Here is a 15,063-nt window from a genome sequence, read left to right as displayed (position 1 = left end):
AATATTTCAGATCACCAACTGCGACATGGTCGCGTATACAAACAGTGATCCAATACTGTCACATGTTTTTTATTCCAGTCTTTGATCACAATATCAATTCTTTAGACGATGAACGGTTTCAGTCCATAATGACCATCCTCAGATCTATTTTACACCATGTCCTAAAGTGATAAGGCCATAATGGCGTCATCAAAACATATACATATAATCACCACAGCATCGTCACATAGATCTAAAATAAGGTGTAGAATAGGCCACATCGTCCACAAGCTAACGTAGTATCCAAAAACCACCTGAATACTCACAGCCATCGTGCGCGATAAGGGGAGAAGGTGTGTCAGGTGGCACATCATGGCAGCGAGATAAAGGTTGACGAGCGAAACTCGCTGCAGCATATCCATCGATCGTAGGGCGTTTATTCGTACTGACGGACAGACTCTGAGCAACAGTGGTCGATAGTTGTCCGCTGCCGTTCCTGCCGTCTCCTTATGAATGGTAATACTCAAAGATCGGAGGGTTTCCAGAATGAGACTTTCACCCTGCAGCGGAGTGTGCGCTGATATGAAACTTCCTGGCAGATATCAGCACACACTCCGCTGCAGAGTGAAAGTCTCATTCTGGAAACATCCCCTAGGCTGTGGCTAAGCCATGTCTCCGCAATATCCTTTCTTTCGGGAGTGCTAGTCCTGCATGGTTCGCAGGAGAGCTTCTGTAGTTTTGAAGGTAGGAGACGAGGTACTGGCAGAAGTAAAGCTGTGAGGACGGGGCGCGAGTCGTGCTTGGGTAGCTCAGTTGGTAGAGCACTTGCCCGTGAAAGGCAAAGGGCCCGAGTTCGAGTCTCGGTCCGGCACACAGTTTTAATCTGCCAGGAAGTTTCATCGGAGGATTTGCACCACAGGTAAGGATCCATCCGTTCCTGGTTCTAGTCCACGCCCCACAAGCATGAATTGTAATTTTCTAAAGTTGACCTCGCTGCCAGCTGCCATCCCATACGTCTGTAGCCAATCCAGTACTGATCAAGTCTCCTCCTCATTCCGGACGAGGAACACAGTATCATATGTTCAACACTGAATGATAGATACCTCGGGGAGATCCCGGTAAGTGGGCAGCGAAGGCCTGCGAGACACAGTTCTAAGGCGATCGCGCATAGGAGGATCGACAAGGGGCAGATCTATCTGACGGATCTTAAGATCTTAAAATGCTGTGTTCTCCCTCCGTTGATCATCATCGCTGATCTGGCGCCGTGCAACCGGCACATCACTGCAGTGGTCAATAATGGCGAGATACCCATCCTGTTCGTCCCCGCCGTGAGGTACAAATGATCCATCGATAAAAGGCATGCTCGAAATCTACAGCAAGCAGTGCCCCGCGGAGGCGTCATGCAGCCGCGAGGGCGAAGACGTCACGATAGTCTCCCAAGGCTGTGTGGATATTACTGATGCCGCCAAGACAAGTCTGATCGGCATGTATTCGATCCACCAGCGACGTTTTGATACGGCTGCCCAGTATTCCTCAAAGATCTTGTAGTGACTATTAAGGAGGGTCAAGAGACGATAATCACAAGGTTGGGGCATCGGGATCATTAGCCCTTCCGTGAATTTTATGGCAACCGGTACTTCTTGCCGCAGTAGCTCATTAAACATGCTTAATCACATCTGTGTTGTAATGGTCACAAAAGCACGGTAAAATTCCAACGGGAATCCGTTTGGGCTTGGGGACTGGTTGGGAGCTCCTCATGTAATCGTTTCCTCCAGCTTTTCAGATAAGGCGTCCGGTTCCCCTTTCACACAGAACGCGTTTGGGGACTTCCAGAACGTTTCCAGCACCCTCGCTCGCATAAAATCCGCTAAAATGATTCGTGAACGCCTGTATTACGCCCCTTGTGTTGAAATGCGACTGTCACCGCCGAGTTCGATCTCATGTATTAACGTCCTTCTTCTTTCCTTCGTCACGTAATGCATCGAGGGAACTTCGTTGGGCAGGCACTCCTGCGACCTTGCGCGTATCATCGTACCCGCCATCCTTAGCGTCGCAACGTACCCGCCATCCTATGCGTCGCAAGGTCTATCAACTTCGCCTTGATTTTGTGGACTGCCGTCTGACGTTCGGATGTAGGTGGTTGAGCGGACAGTTCCCGGAGGGTCATAGAGTAAAAGTCAGTGGTCGTGCGCTGCCATCGAGAAACCTCCTCCGCATATCCTATTAACGTCTTCCGTAAAGCAGGCTTCTCGCACTCCATCCACCACTGTAGGACAGAACCATAAGAATTTCGTCGACGGAGGCGGCCGGGCCACGTGTCCGCCACCATGCGTCGGCTTTCTGCATCACGTAGATCGGAGACGTTCATTTTCCAATCACCCCTCCGTCTCCATACTCGCTGTATAGCAAGGTTAACCGCACTAATATATGCCTCATCGTCTGTACACACGGTCGGCCAGATTTCTGCGTCTATCGTGGACGTCGCTAACTACCATGAAATGTAGATCCGATCCAAACGGCTTGCGAAGTGGCTCGTGAAAAGTGTGTATCCCGGTTGGTTGCGATACTTCCCATGTATCGACTAATTCCATCCCATTGACCAGCTCCATAAGTTCTTGGCTAGCATAGTTAGAATGTTGGTCCTTCCTCTAGAGCACACAATTAAAATCTCCGCCGAGTATACAAACTTCGTATCGTCTATGGAACAACAACAGTGTAACCTCATGGGCGGAAAAATCTGCTCTATATCAGAGCCTGGCGGTGCGTATATATTGATTAAACGTATTCCACCTATGGTAACAGCCGTACCACGAGCCGAAGGCAAATACTCTACTTCATCTGCACGTATCCCTTCCTTCAATAGTATCGTAGTGCCAACGCCTCTCTCGTCACACAGGGAACAGTAAATATCGTAAACCTCCGAGAGGGGAAGCACCTGAACTTCCTGTAATAGCGCTATATCTAAGTCTGCACCTCTTATCATGTCACCGAGCATCTTGATTTTTACCGGCGTCCCAATGTTATTAATGTTAACAGGCCCTATCCGATAAGCTTGCTGCATGGCTCTCGACGTAGATAGGACGCCGTACGATCGCTAATTCTTTCGTGCAAATACTGCCATCTTTCCAACTTCGCCCGGTGTCCCCTAATGTGGTCTGCCGTTATTCAGTGCGCTCTTCCGTACACCGGGAGAGTGCGTGGAAGCAGTTCCTCTAGCATCATCTGCTCCCCACGGGGGTGGGTCTTGTGATCAATCCCCCATCGTCGTCGTGCTTTGTAGGCGCCGAACCCTCCTCAGTAGCCTGTTGCCATCGGTCGGAAAGCTCTGCTGTTTCTGGAGCATCGTCATCAGAAGGTCTTTTCGGCGTCCCGCTGGCCGAACCTGCATCCACGCGAGGCCGTTCTTCTGTATCCATGGCTGACTGCTCTGTAGCCGAAAACGCCACACCATTGCCTGCTGAATCTGGTTGTCCGTTCTCCACTGTGAGGCGGCGCTTCTTCCGGCGTTAAGTGATCGCTGTTTTCATTGCCGGGCCTCGGAATCAGAGGTCAGCATGGCCTCTTGATGTTCGTGGGAGACTTGGGAATTTCGCGCCGTCGTATTATCGATGTCCGAAAGTGCCGTATCTGAAGGGCTGCAAGCGGCACCGAAGAGAGGCCGTTCTGTAAGAGGTTAGGCGGTCCAGCGCAACGTCGTCCTTCCATGGCTCGCCACTATCTGCCTCTGTCTCTACGTTCCGGTAAGTTTCTGTCAGCCGTCGTAGGTCATCGCGTAATGCAGCAACATAGGTCATGGGGAGCACAGTCGGATGCGGTGTGAGGGGTGGATCATCCCGTGGCAGCTGTAACAACCTTCGTTGGGCACACTCAGAACGTACGTGTCCCTCCTTCCCACACCCAGAGCACGGTCTTGGTTGTCGCTCATAGATGACAATCGCCCTACAACCAGCAATGTACAGGTATGACAGAACATGTTTTCATAGTTCGATCCGTATTTGTCTGACGACACTGAGGACAGAAAAAGTTTTTAAACTCGCACGTTATTCAGCCACGTGGGATAAAACCGTTGCGTAAGGACGCAGGGCGTTTGTCACCATTTTTTCTGGCACTTCAAATGCCAGGGTGTTCAACCGTAACTTCTCCAACATTCTCCCTTGTCGGTTTCGGAGTAGTAGTTGGTCACATGCCGCTTCATTGATGAGCTTGACATAGACCACGCTGCTGACTATAAATAACTGTACTTCAACTATAACGTCAGGTTCGATTTTTACCTCGTCCCGTAAATAACGCCTTATCTCGTAAGCCTTCGGTCGAGCATATTCGTTAACAAAACTAAATTTCAGTCTCGATTTTTGAAACGACAAGGCCATGATTACCGCAGCACTCCGCTACGCATTTAATGTAAACACCTCTCGCGCACACGTGCACCAGGGACGAAAACACCGTCCGAACCGATGTGCCGCTAAAGGCTGACTGACTTCGGAAACGGAGGCGGGGTCCTTGTTCACCTATGTAAGTTATGGTTCTAAATTCTAATACCGATTACATACTGGTGAATGAAACGACTGGTAGAAGTTTATCTAGGGGAAGGTCAGTTTAGGTCCCAGAAAAATGTACGAACTAACCCTATTACTTATTATACACTCCTGGAAATGGAAAAAAGAACACATTGACACCGGTGTGTCAGACCCACCATACTTGCTCCGGACACTGCGAGAGGGCTGTACAAGCAATGATCACACGCACGGCACAGCGGACACACCAGGAACCGCGGTGTTGGCCGTCGAATGGCGCTAGCTGCGCAGCATTTGTGCACCGCCGCCGTCAGTGTCAGCCAGTTTGCCGTGGCATACGGAGCTCCATCGCAGTCTTTAACACTGGTAGCATGCCGCGACAGCGTGGACGTGAACCGTATGTGCAGTTGACGGACTTTGAGCGAGGGCGTATAGTGGGCATGCGGGAGGCCGGATGGACGTACCGCCGAATTGCTCAACACGTGGGGCGTGAGGTCTCCACAGTACATCGATGTTGTCGCCAGTGGTCGGCGGAAGGTGCACGTGCCCGTCGACCTGGGACCGGACCGCAGCGACGCACGGATGCACGCCAAGACCGTAGGATCCTACGCAGTGCCGTAGGAGACCGCACCGCCACTTCCCAGCAAATTAGGGACACTGTTGCTCCTGGGGTATCGGCGAGGACCATTCGCAACCGTCTCCATGAAGCTGGGCTACGGTCCCGCACACCTTTAGGCCGTCTTCCGCTCACGCCCCAACATCGTGCAGCCCGCCTCCAGTGGTGTCGCGACAGGCGTGAATGGAGGGACGAATGGAGACGTGTCGTCTTCAGCGATGAGAGTGGCTTCTGCCTTGGTGCCAATGATGGTCGTATGCGTGTTTGGCGCCGTGCAGGTGAACGCCACAATCAGGACTGCATACGACCGAGGCACACAGGGCCAACACCCGGCCAAGATGCCATACAGAAGATACAGTCGCCGTCGTCGTGCAAGACAGACTATATATAAAACAATAGAAGACGTTGAAATGACCACATCTGCCGCCGACAAAAAAAAGAATACTATCAAATCTGTCGCTGCACACGCTCTACTGGACGGACCTGCAGTCTTTTGTGGATGCAGACTGAACTTCAGCATCGACATCAATGATTCGTTTACCCACGGAAATGGATGGCTAACAGTCGCTGTTGTACGTGGTGGAACAGGTGTACCCAATGTATCCGGACTGTGGTTGTTGTGAGCGGACGCAAGGAGAATTGGCCACTCTTCGGGGGCAGGTGGAGGCTTTGTCTGTTAGGCTCATCGAGCTCGAGGCGCAGGTGTCGGCTCGTAGTGGCGTTGGGGCAACTGTGGTGAGACCTATGCCTACTTCGGTGGCCTTGGAATCACATGGAACCCCTGATGTCGCTGCGTCTTCCGGCAGTGAGCATCTTACCGGTCAGCCATCACTCCAGGGTGAATGGCGGACAGTGGTGGGCTCGCGCGTGCCTGGCCGAAAGGCAAAGGTGGGATCTGGCCGCGTGGCAGCTGCCTTACCCCTTTCCAACAGGTACGGGGTGCTTCCTAGTGGTGATGACATCGTTTCCGAGCCACCACAGGATGCCTCGCCTGTTGGGCCAGTGGCCGATTCTCCGGCAAGGTCCCGACAGTCACAGAGGGCGGGCCTATTAGTTATAGGGAGCTCCAACGTTAGGCGGGTTATGGAGCCCCTCAGGAAAATAGCGGGTAGGTCGGGGAAGAATGCCAGTGTGCACTCGGTGTGCTTGCCGGGGGGTCTCGTCCGTAATGTGGAGGAGGCCCTTCCGGCAGCTATTGAACGCACTGGGTGTGACCGGCTGCAGATAGTAGCACATGTCGGAACGAATGACGCCTGCCGCTTGGGTTCTGAGGCCATCCTTGGTTCCTTCCGGCGGCTGGCTGATTTGGTGAAGACAACCAGCATCGCACGCGGAGTGCAAGCTGAGCTTAATATCTGCAGCATAGTGCCCAGAGTCGATCGCGGTCCTCTGGTTTGGAGCCGTGTGGAGGGTCTAAACCAGAGGCTCAGACGACTCTGCGACTATAATGGTTGCAAATTCATCGACCTCCGTTATTGGGTGGAGAACTGTAGGGCCCCCCTAGACAGGACAGGCGTGCACTACACACCGGAAGCAGCTACTAGGGTAGCAGAGTACGTGTGGCGTGCACACGGGGGTTTTTTAGGTTAGAGGGACCCCCCCTTGGGCGAAACGATAAAATACCTGACGGCTTACCAGAGAGGACATTATCATCGTTGATAAAGAACGTCCGTCCTCAGAGACCAAAAACAGGAAAAGTTAACGTAATATTGGTAAACTGCAGGAGTATCCAGGGCAAGGTTCCTGAATTAGTTTCTCTTATTGAAGGAAATAGTGCGCATATAGTATTAGGAACGGAAAGTTGGTTAAAACCGGAAGTGAACAGTAACGAAATCCTAGACACAGAATGGAATATATACCGCAAGGATAGGATAAACGCCAATGGTGGAGGAGTATTTATAGCAGTAAAGAATTCAATAATATCCAGTGAAGTTATTAGCGAATGCGAATGTGAAATAATCTGGGTTAAGTTAAGTATCAAAGGTGGGTCAGATATGATAGTCGGATGCTTCTATAGACCACCTGCATCAGCAACCGTAGTAGTTGAGCGCCTCAGAGAGAACCTGCAGAACGTCGTGAAGAAGTTTCGTGATCATACTATTGTAATAGGGGGAGACTTCAATCTACCAGGTATAGAATGGGATAGTCACACAATCAGAACTGGAGCCAGGGACAGAGACTCTTGTGACATTATCCTGACTGCCTTGTCCGAGAATTACTTCGAGCAGATAGTTAGAGAACCAACTCGTGAAGCTAACGTTTTAGACCTCATAGCAACAAATAGACCGGAACTTTTCGACTCCGTGAATGTAGAAGAGGGTATCAGTGATCATAAGTCAGTGGTTGCATCAATGACTACAAGTGTAATAAGAAATGCCAAGAAAGGAAGGAAAATATATTTGCTTAACAAGAGTGATAGGGCACAAATCGCAGAATATCTGAGTGACCACCATCAAACGTTCATTTCTGAGGAAGAGGATGTGGAACAAAAATGGAAAAAATTCAGAAACATCGTCCAGTACGCCTTAGATAAGTTCGTACCGACTAAGGTCCAAAGCGAGGGGAAAGATCCACCGTGGTATAACAATCATGTACGAAAGGTACTACGGAAACAAAGAAAGCTTCATCATAGGTTTAAGAGTAGTCGAATCATAGCTGATAAGGAAAAGCTGAACGAAGCGAAAAAGAGCGTAAAGAGAGCAATGAGAGAAGCATTCAACGAATTCGAACATAAAACATTGGCAAACAATCTAAACAAGAACCCTAAAAAGTTTTGGTCATATGTAAAATCGGTAAGCGGATCTAAATCCCCTATTCAGTCACTCGTTGACCACGATGGCGCCGAAACAGAGGACGACCGAAGAAAGGCAGAAATACTGAATTCAGTGTTCCGAAACTGTTTCACTGCGGAAAATCGTAACACGGTCCCTGACTTCAGCCGTCGCACGGACGCCAAAATGAAAAATATTGAAACAAACGATATCGGAATTGAAAAACAACTGCTATCACTTACTAGCGGAAAAGCATCCGGACCAGACGAGATACCCTTAAGATTCTACAATGATTATGCTAAAGAACTTGCCCCCTTTCTATCAGCAATTTATCGTAGATCGCTGGAAGAACGTAAAGTACCTAGCGACTGGAAGAAAGCGCAGGTCGTTCCCATTTTCAAGAAGGGTCATAAATCAGATGCGAATAATTATAGGCCTACTTCGCTTACGTCAATCTGTTGTAAAATAATGGAACATGTTTTGTGTTCTCGTATTATGACGTTCTTAGATAATACAAATCTCCTTCATCATAACCAACATGGATTCCGCAAACAGAGATCATGTGAAACTCAGCTCGCCCTATTTGCCCAAGAAATTCACAGTGCCGTAGACACTGGCGAGCAGATTGATGCCGTATTCCTGGACTTCAGGAAGGCATTTGATACGGTTCCGCACTTACGTTTAGTGAAAAAAATACGAGCTTACGGAATATCGGACCAGGTTTGTGATTGGATTCAGGATTTCCTAGAAGAAAGAACACAACATGTCGTTCTTAACGGTTCAAAATCTGCAGATGTAGAGGTAATTTCGGGAGTACCGCAGGGAAGCGTGATAGGACCTTTATTGTTTACAGTATACATAAATGACTTAGTTGACAACATCGGTAGCTCCGTGAGGCTATTTGCAGATGACACGGTTGTCTACAAGAAAGTAGCAACATCAGAAGACTCGTACGTACTCCAGGAGGACCTGCAGAGGATTAATGCATGGTGCGACAGCTGGCAGCTTTCCCTAAACGTAGATAAACGTAATATAATGCGCATACAAAGGGGCAGAAATCCATTCCAGTACGATTATGCCATAGGTGGTAAATCATTGGAAGCAGTAACGACCGTAAAATACTTAGGAGTTACTATCCGGAGCGATCTGAAGTGGAATGATCACATAAAACAAATAGTGGGAAAAGCAGGCGCCAGGTTGAGATTCATAGGAAGAATTCTAAGAAAATGTGTCTCATCGACGAAAGAAGTAGCTTACAAAACGCTTGTTCGTCCGATTCTTGAGTATTGCTCATCAGTATGGGACCCTTACCAGGTTGGATTAATAGAAGAGATAGACATGATCCAGCGAAAAGCAGCGCGATTCGTCATGGGGACATTTAGTCAGCGCGAGAGCGTTACGGAGATGCTGAACAAGCTCCAGTGGCGGACACTTCAAGAAAGGCGTTACGCAATACGGAGAGGTTTATTATCGAAATTACGAGAGAGCACATTCCGGGAAGAGATGGGCAACGTATTACTACCGCCCACATATATCTCGCGTAATGATTACAACGAAAAGATCCGAGAAATTAGAGCAAATACGGAGACTTACAAGCAGTCGTTCTTCCCACGCACAATTCGTGAATGGAACAGGGAAGGAGGGATCAGATAGTGGTACAATAAGTACCCTCCGCCACACACCGTAAGGTGGCTCGCGGAGTATAGATGTAGATGTAGATGTAGATCATGGTGTGGGGAGCGATCTCCTACACTGGCCGTACACCACTGGTGATCGTTGAGGGGACACTGAATAGTGCACGGTACATCCAAACCGTCATCGAACCCATCGTTCTACCATTCCTAGACCGGCAAGGGAACTTGCTGTTCCAACAGGACAATGCACGTCCGCATGTATCCCGTGCCACCCAACGTGCTCTAGAAGGTGTAAGTCAACTACCCTGGCCAGCAAGATCTCCGGATCTGTCCCCCATTGAGCATGTTTGGGACTGGATGAAGCGTCGTCTCACGCGGTCTGCACGTCCAGCATGAACGCTGGTCCAACTGAGGCGCCAGGTGGAAATGGCATGGCAAGCCGTTCCACAGGACTACATCCAGCATCTCTACGATCGTCTCCATGGGAGAATAGCAGCCTGCATTGCTGCGAAAGGTGGATATACACTGTACTAGTGCCGACATTGTGCATGCTCTGTTGCCTGTGTCTATGTGCCTGTGGTTCTGTCAGTGTGATCATGTGATGTATCTGACCCCAGGAATGTGTCAATAAAGTTTCCCCTTTCTCGGACAATGAATTCACGGTGTTCTTATTTCAATTTCCAGGAGTGTACAAGACAGGTTCAAGGAAGACAAATTCATATTTATACCATTTGTAGACTTATAAAAAACTTTTGACGTTGTTGACTATCTAACACTTTTCTGACTTTCATTCAACACGGTACCCGAGTAAAAAATCTAGTCAAACGTGGCGTCAGTAAGTGCGGTTGACAAGTTTGCACTATAGCATTCGTAACTTGAATAACAATCCTTTCAATACTATCTGAAATGATGAAATGTGTTTACTGACTGAAAAGAAGCAGTAATGTTTTTCATTTAGTAACAGTTAATGATAAGCCGAAATCCCTGCGCCGGCCGCGGTGGTCTAGCGGTTCTAGGCGCTCAGTCCGGAACCGCGCGGCTGCTACGGTCGCAGGTTCGAATCCTGCCTCGGGCATGGATGTGTGTGATGTTCTTAGGTTAGTTAGGTTTAAGTAGTTCTAAGTTCTAGGGGACTGATGACCACAGATGTTGAGTCCCATAGTGCTCAGAGCCATTTGAACCATTTGAACCAAATCCCTGCCATGAATGAAATACCAACTGACAGGAAAGTGTAATGATAATCAATCTAGTCTGAGATATACCACGGCTCGTAAAAAACCTTCAAACCCACCAAAATTTGGAAACACATTTAATTTCATTCACACCAAAAGTGTGAAGGTTCGTAATTCAAAAACGAATTACCTATTTTGAAGTTTTTATCTCATTAGAAATCTCTGGCGACGAAGAATACGGCGTTGTAATAACTAATTCAAAACACTACTGAATCACATCTTTATCATATTCAAAACTTCACTTATTATTTTGTACCCTCAAATATTAAAATAGTACGATAGATACCACAGACCTGAAAACCTAGTAAAATATTAATGGTGAAAAGATCAAAGTATGCAAGTCAAATTACACGTACTACTTAGAAAAATGTTTGTAAAACCGCATCTGCACATTTAAGCACCGACACTATAATATCTGATTTATGTACAAAACGCATCAACATGTATATTAAATCTAAGGTATATTCTAAACGTTACTTAACACTTTAATCCGTAACTAGTTTTCTCAACGACCAATTGACTTTAGACATGTTTCAAAGGCCTCAAACATTTCTGAAGCAAGAGACACTTCTGTGGTGGATTTGCTATACAGCAGACGTATGTGTAATTGACTCCGTAACCATATTTTGCATCACCAACTGCAGTGATTCAGTGTATAAACTGGGTACGTATCAAGCTCTCCCCTAATAAAACTTCATATCTAACAACACAAAATACATTTGTTACTTGATTTGAAGAAATCAGTGTCAGTTCTCAACTGGAAACTTCGTGGAACAATCGAACCTGGTAAAAGAAGAACACAACGCAAACTGAAGGACACGCCAGTGCAAAAGCCAAGTACAAACTTTATACTAATATTGATGTAGCCACCTAACCATCTTGCATCATCTGGATTCGTTGTGCACGTCCTGCGAAACTCGGCTCGGTTTGTTCCTCCATGAGATCCACAGCGCAGTGGACAACGGCGCTCAGGCTGATGCCGTGTTCCTTGACTTCAGTAAGGCATTTGACACCGTCCCGCATTGCCATTTAGTGAAAAAAATACGAGCTTACGGAGTATCGGAGCAGACCTGCTAATTCAGGACTTTCTTTCGGATAGAACTCAACACGTCGCCCTTAACGGAACTAAATCGACAGTTGTAAAGGTAATATCCGGAGTACCACAGGGAAGTGTGATAGGACCGTTGCTGTTTACAATATATATAAATGATCTAGTAGAAAGTGTCGAATGCTCTTTAAGGTTATTCGCAGATGATGCAATTGTTTATACCTAAGTAGCAACGCCACAAGATAGTAAGAATTTGCAGAGCGACCTGCAGAGAATTAATGAATGGTGCAGACTCTGGCAGTTGACCCTGAACGTAAATAAATGTAACGTATTGCGCATACATAGGAAAAGAAATCCACTACTCTACAGCTACACTATTAACGAGAAACAGCTGGGGACAGCGTCTGCCGTAAAATATCTAGGTGTAACTATCCAGAGCGACCTTAAGTGGAACGACCATATAAAACAGACAGTGGTAAAAGCAGACACAAGACTCAGATTGTTTAGTTTATGAACTCCTCTGAAAACCTATAAATTTTTTTCACAACAAAAAACACTGGTAGAATGTATAAACTGACAAAGTTGAGACCATGGCAATCAATTTCTTTAGAAACTTCATAAGTATTCTAGAGAATACACAATAACAACAACTACAACTATTACACATCCACTCTTTAATGATATAAATCATGAAAACATTAACTCCTCTTCCAAATTACTAATCCGATTCACCAACATATAAATCTAATGAAATATATTTTTTTCAAATTTTTTGGTCAAACGTTTCTTTCTGGTCAAATGGTTGAGTACAGCGAAAACAAGACTCCATAGAAAGTACACAATGGATTTTTGTCCGAATTTTCAGAACCAAATGAAGGGTGGGAAATGGGCAAAAGTGGTATCAAATTGACCAGCTTGAGGTTTAGTTTTCAAAAAACTATTTAATTGCTTGGAAGAAAAGTTAATTTGTGAATTGAGAGAAAACTGAAATATTCTTGAGTAGGTGAAGTTTCGAAAGTTCATCTCCTCAAGAAATAGCTATTTTGGCAATCAATAAAACAGTCCTGATCGCAAAAATAATTTTTTTAAATGATGACTGGTTTCCGCCTTTGTGCTGGACATCTTCAGACCTAACGCTCTGTAAAGATAGAGAGTGTGCTAAATTAAATAGGGAAGTCACAAACTAACAAAGTGTGCGAATAAAAGTCAGACCAACAAGAGGTAAAATAACGTAGCATTTATCCCGATGGCTGCAGCCGGCGGCGCACGGAACAGTTGGCGTGCAGTCACGGTCGTTTACTGCTGCTGATGGGTAATCTGCCACGGGTTAAAAAGAATGGAAACGCGCACTTTTGCCGCATGACATAAGCTTCAACCAATGTCTAATGACTTACATAAGATACGTTCAAACAAACGAATAAAATTATAAGGGGAATATAAAAAAGTATTTGTATAACATTATACGAAAAGTAGCTTACAGATAAGTATATCGGTTCATTGATAATAGTTCTGTGGACATTTCAAATTAAAAGAGCCAATGCGATAGGTAATTAATCGCTGCCTTGAGGCAGCTGTTGGTACTTTCAGGTACACTGTTTCCATAGAGACGTTGGCTTCAAGAGATGTACCAGAAAGGCCGCCTTACGTTTCTATTATTATGGCATGTGGTTATCAATACGTACCGTCAAGGATGAAGCAGCAAGGCACCGCAGACTGTATTGGCGGCAGTGCGTTGATATGTTGCCGCCAGCAAAACAATCGAGAAAGTTAATCGTTATAGCGATGACAGTATAGGGAGAAAAATAAGTAGTAATAAAAGCAATGCCAAAAATTTAACACCACAATAAACAATTGTATGTGTGACAGCACTGAAAAATGTCGAGTCTATTGTAAAACTTTTTCTTTCGATTTTAAATCGTATTCGTCTTAATATCATAAAGTAAGTAGAAATCTATGTACCATAAAAATGACAGGAAAAATATAATAAAAGCAGGTTAAAATGTCGTGGCACACAGAATACTTGAAATTAAATACAAGCAGATGTATTATAAATTTAAATTTTGTAAGAGTGCACGAAAAATCGAAAGTTAACATCTTCGAGCGAGATAAGTTTATTTAAGGTATATTTTGCGTATAAACAGTTACATTGATGTGGTATTTAAATGTTAATAAAGGATTTTAAAAAATTAAAAAATGCTGTTCAAATGTTTTGTGAAAGGTGTGTCTAAAATTAAGCAATAACATAAGTTGGTGAAACATTTGACATGACTTTGAATGATGCTTAAAATAAAGTTCAGAAAATGAGGTACCGTTTGAGAATTTAAAGTTGAATGTGTAACTTTTTTAGAATCTCCGAATTTTTTAGAGTACTAGAGGATATTTGTCTGGTGAACTATGTAGACAATTCAGTTTGAGCATCATTGAAAGATATGTCAAATGTTTTCCTAATACACTCCTGGAAATTGAAATAAGAACACCGTGAATTCATTGTCCCAGGAAGGGGAAACTTTATTGACACATTCTTGGGGTCAGATACATCATATGATCACACTGACAGAACCACAGGCACATAGACACAGGCAACAGAGCATGCACAATGTCGGCACTAGTACAGTGTATATCCACCTATCGCAGCAATGCAGGCTGCTATTCTCCCATGGAGACGATCGTAGAGATGCTGGATGTAGTCCTGTGGAACGGCTTGCCATGCCATTTCCACCTGGCGCCTCAGTTGGACCAGCGTTCGTGCTGGACGTGCAGACCGCGTGAGACGACGCTTCATCCAGTCCCAAACATGCTCAATGGGGGACAGATCCGGAGATCTTGCTGGCCAGGGTAGTTGACTTACACCTTCTAGAGCACGTTGGGTGGCACGGGATACATGCGGACGTGCATTGTCCTGTTGGAACAGCAAGTTCCCTTGCCGGTCTAGGAATGGTAGAACGATGGGTTCGATGACGGTTTGGATGTACCGTGCACTATTCAGTGTCCCCTCGACGATCACCAGTGGTGTACGGCCAGTGTAGGAGACCGCTCCCCACACCATGATGCTGGGTGTTGGCCCTGTGTGCCTCGGTCGTAAGCAGTCCTGATTGTGGCGCTCACCTGCACGGCGCCAAACACGCATACGACCATCATTGGCACCAAGGCAGAAGCGACTCTCATCGCTGAAGACGACACGTCTCCATTCGTCCCTCCATTCACGCCTGTCGCGACACCACTGGAGGCGGGCTGCACGATGTTGGGGCGTGAGCGGAAGACGGCCTAAC

The 15,063-nt window shown here is 46.4% G+C and overlaps 1 non-coding gene across 1 annotated transcript; it reads left to right on the top strand.

Annotated features, from left to right (window-relative positions):
• The first annotated feature begins 776 nt into the window (after positions 1-776).
• Positions 777-851, top strand: Trnas-uga. The gene has a single exon. It is a non-coding gene; the product is annotated as a tRNA-Ser (tRNA).
• The last annotated feature ends 14,212 nt before the right edge of the window (positions 852-15,063 follow it).

This window comes from Schistocerca piceifrons, chromosome 3, assembly GCF_021461385.2.
Source record: "Schistocerca piceifrons isolate TAMUIC-IGC-003096 chromosome 3, iqSchPice1.1, whole genome shotgun sequence".
NCBI lineage: Eukaryota > Metazoa > Arthropoda > Insecta > Orthoptera > Acrididae > Schistocerca > Schistocerca piceifrons.
The sequence above is the reverse complement of the archived record's forward strand: the minus strand, read 5'-3'. Positions and strand labels throughout refer to the sequence as shown.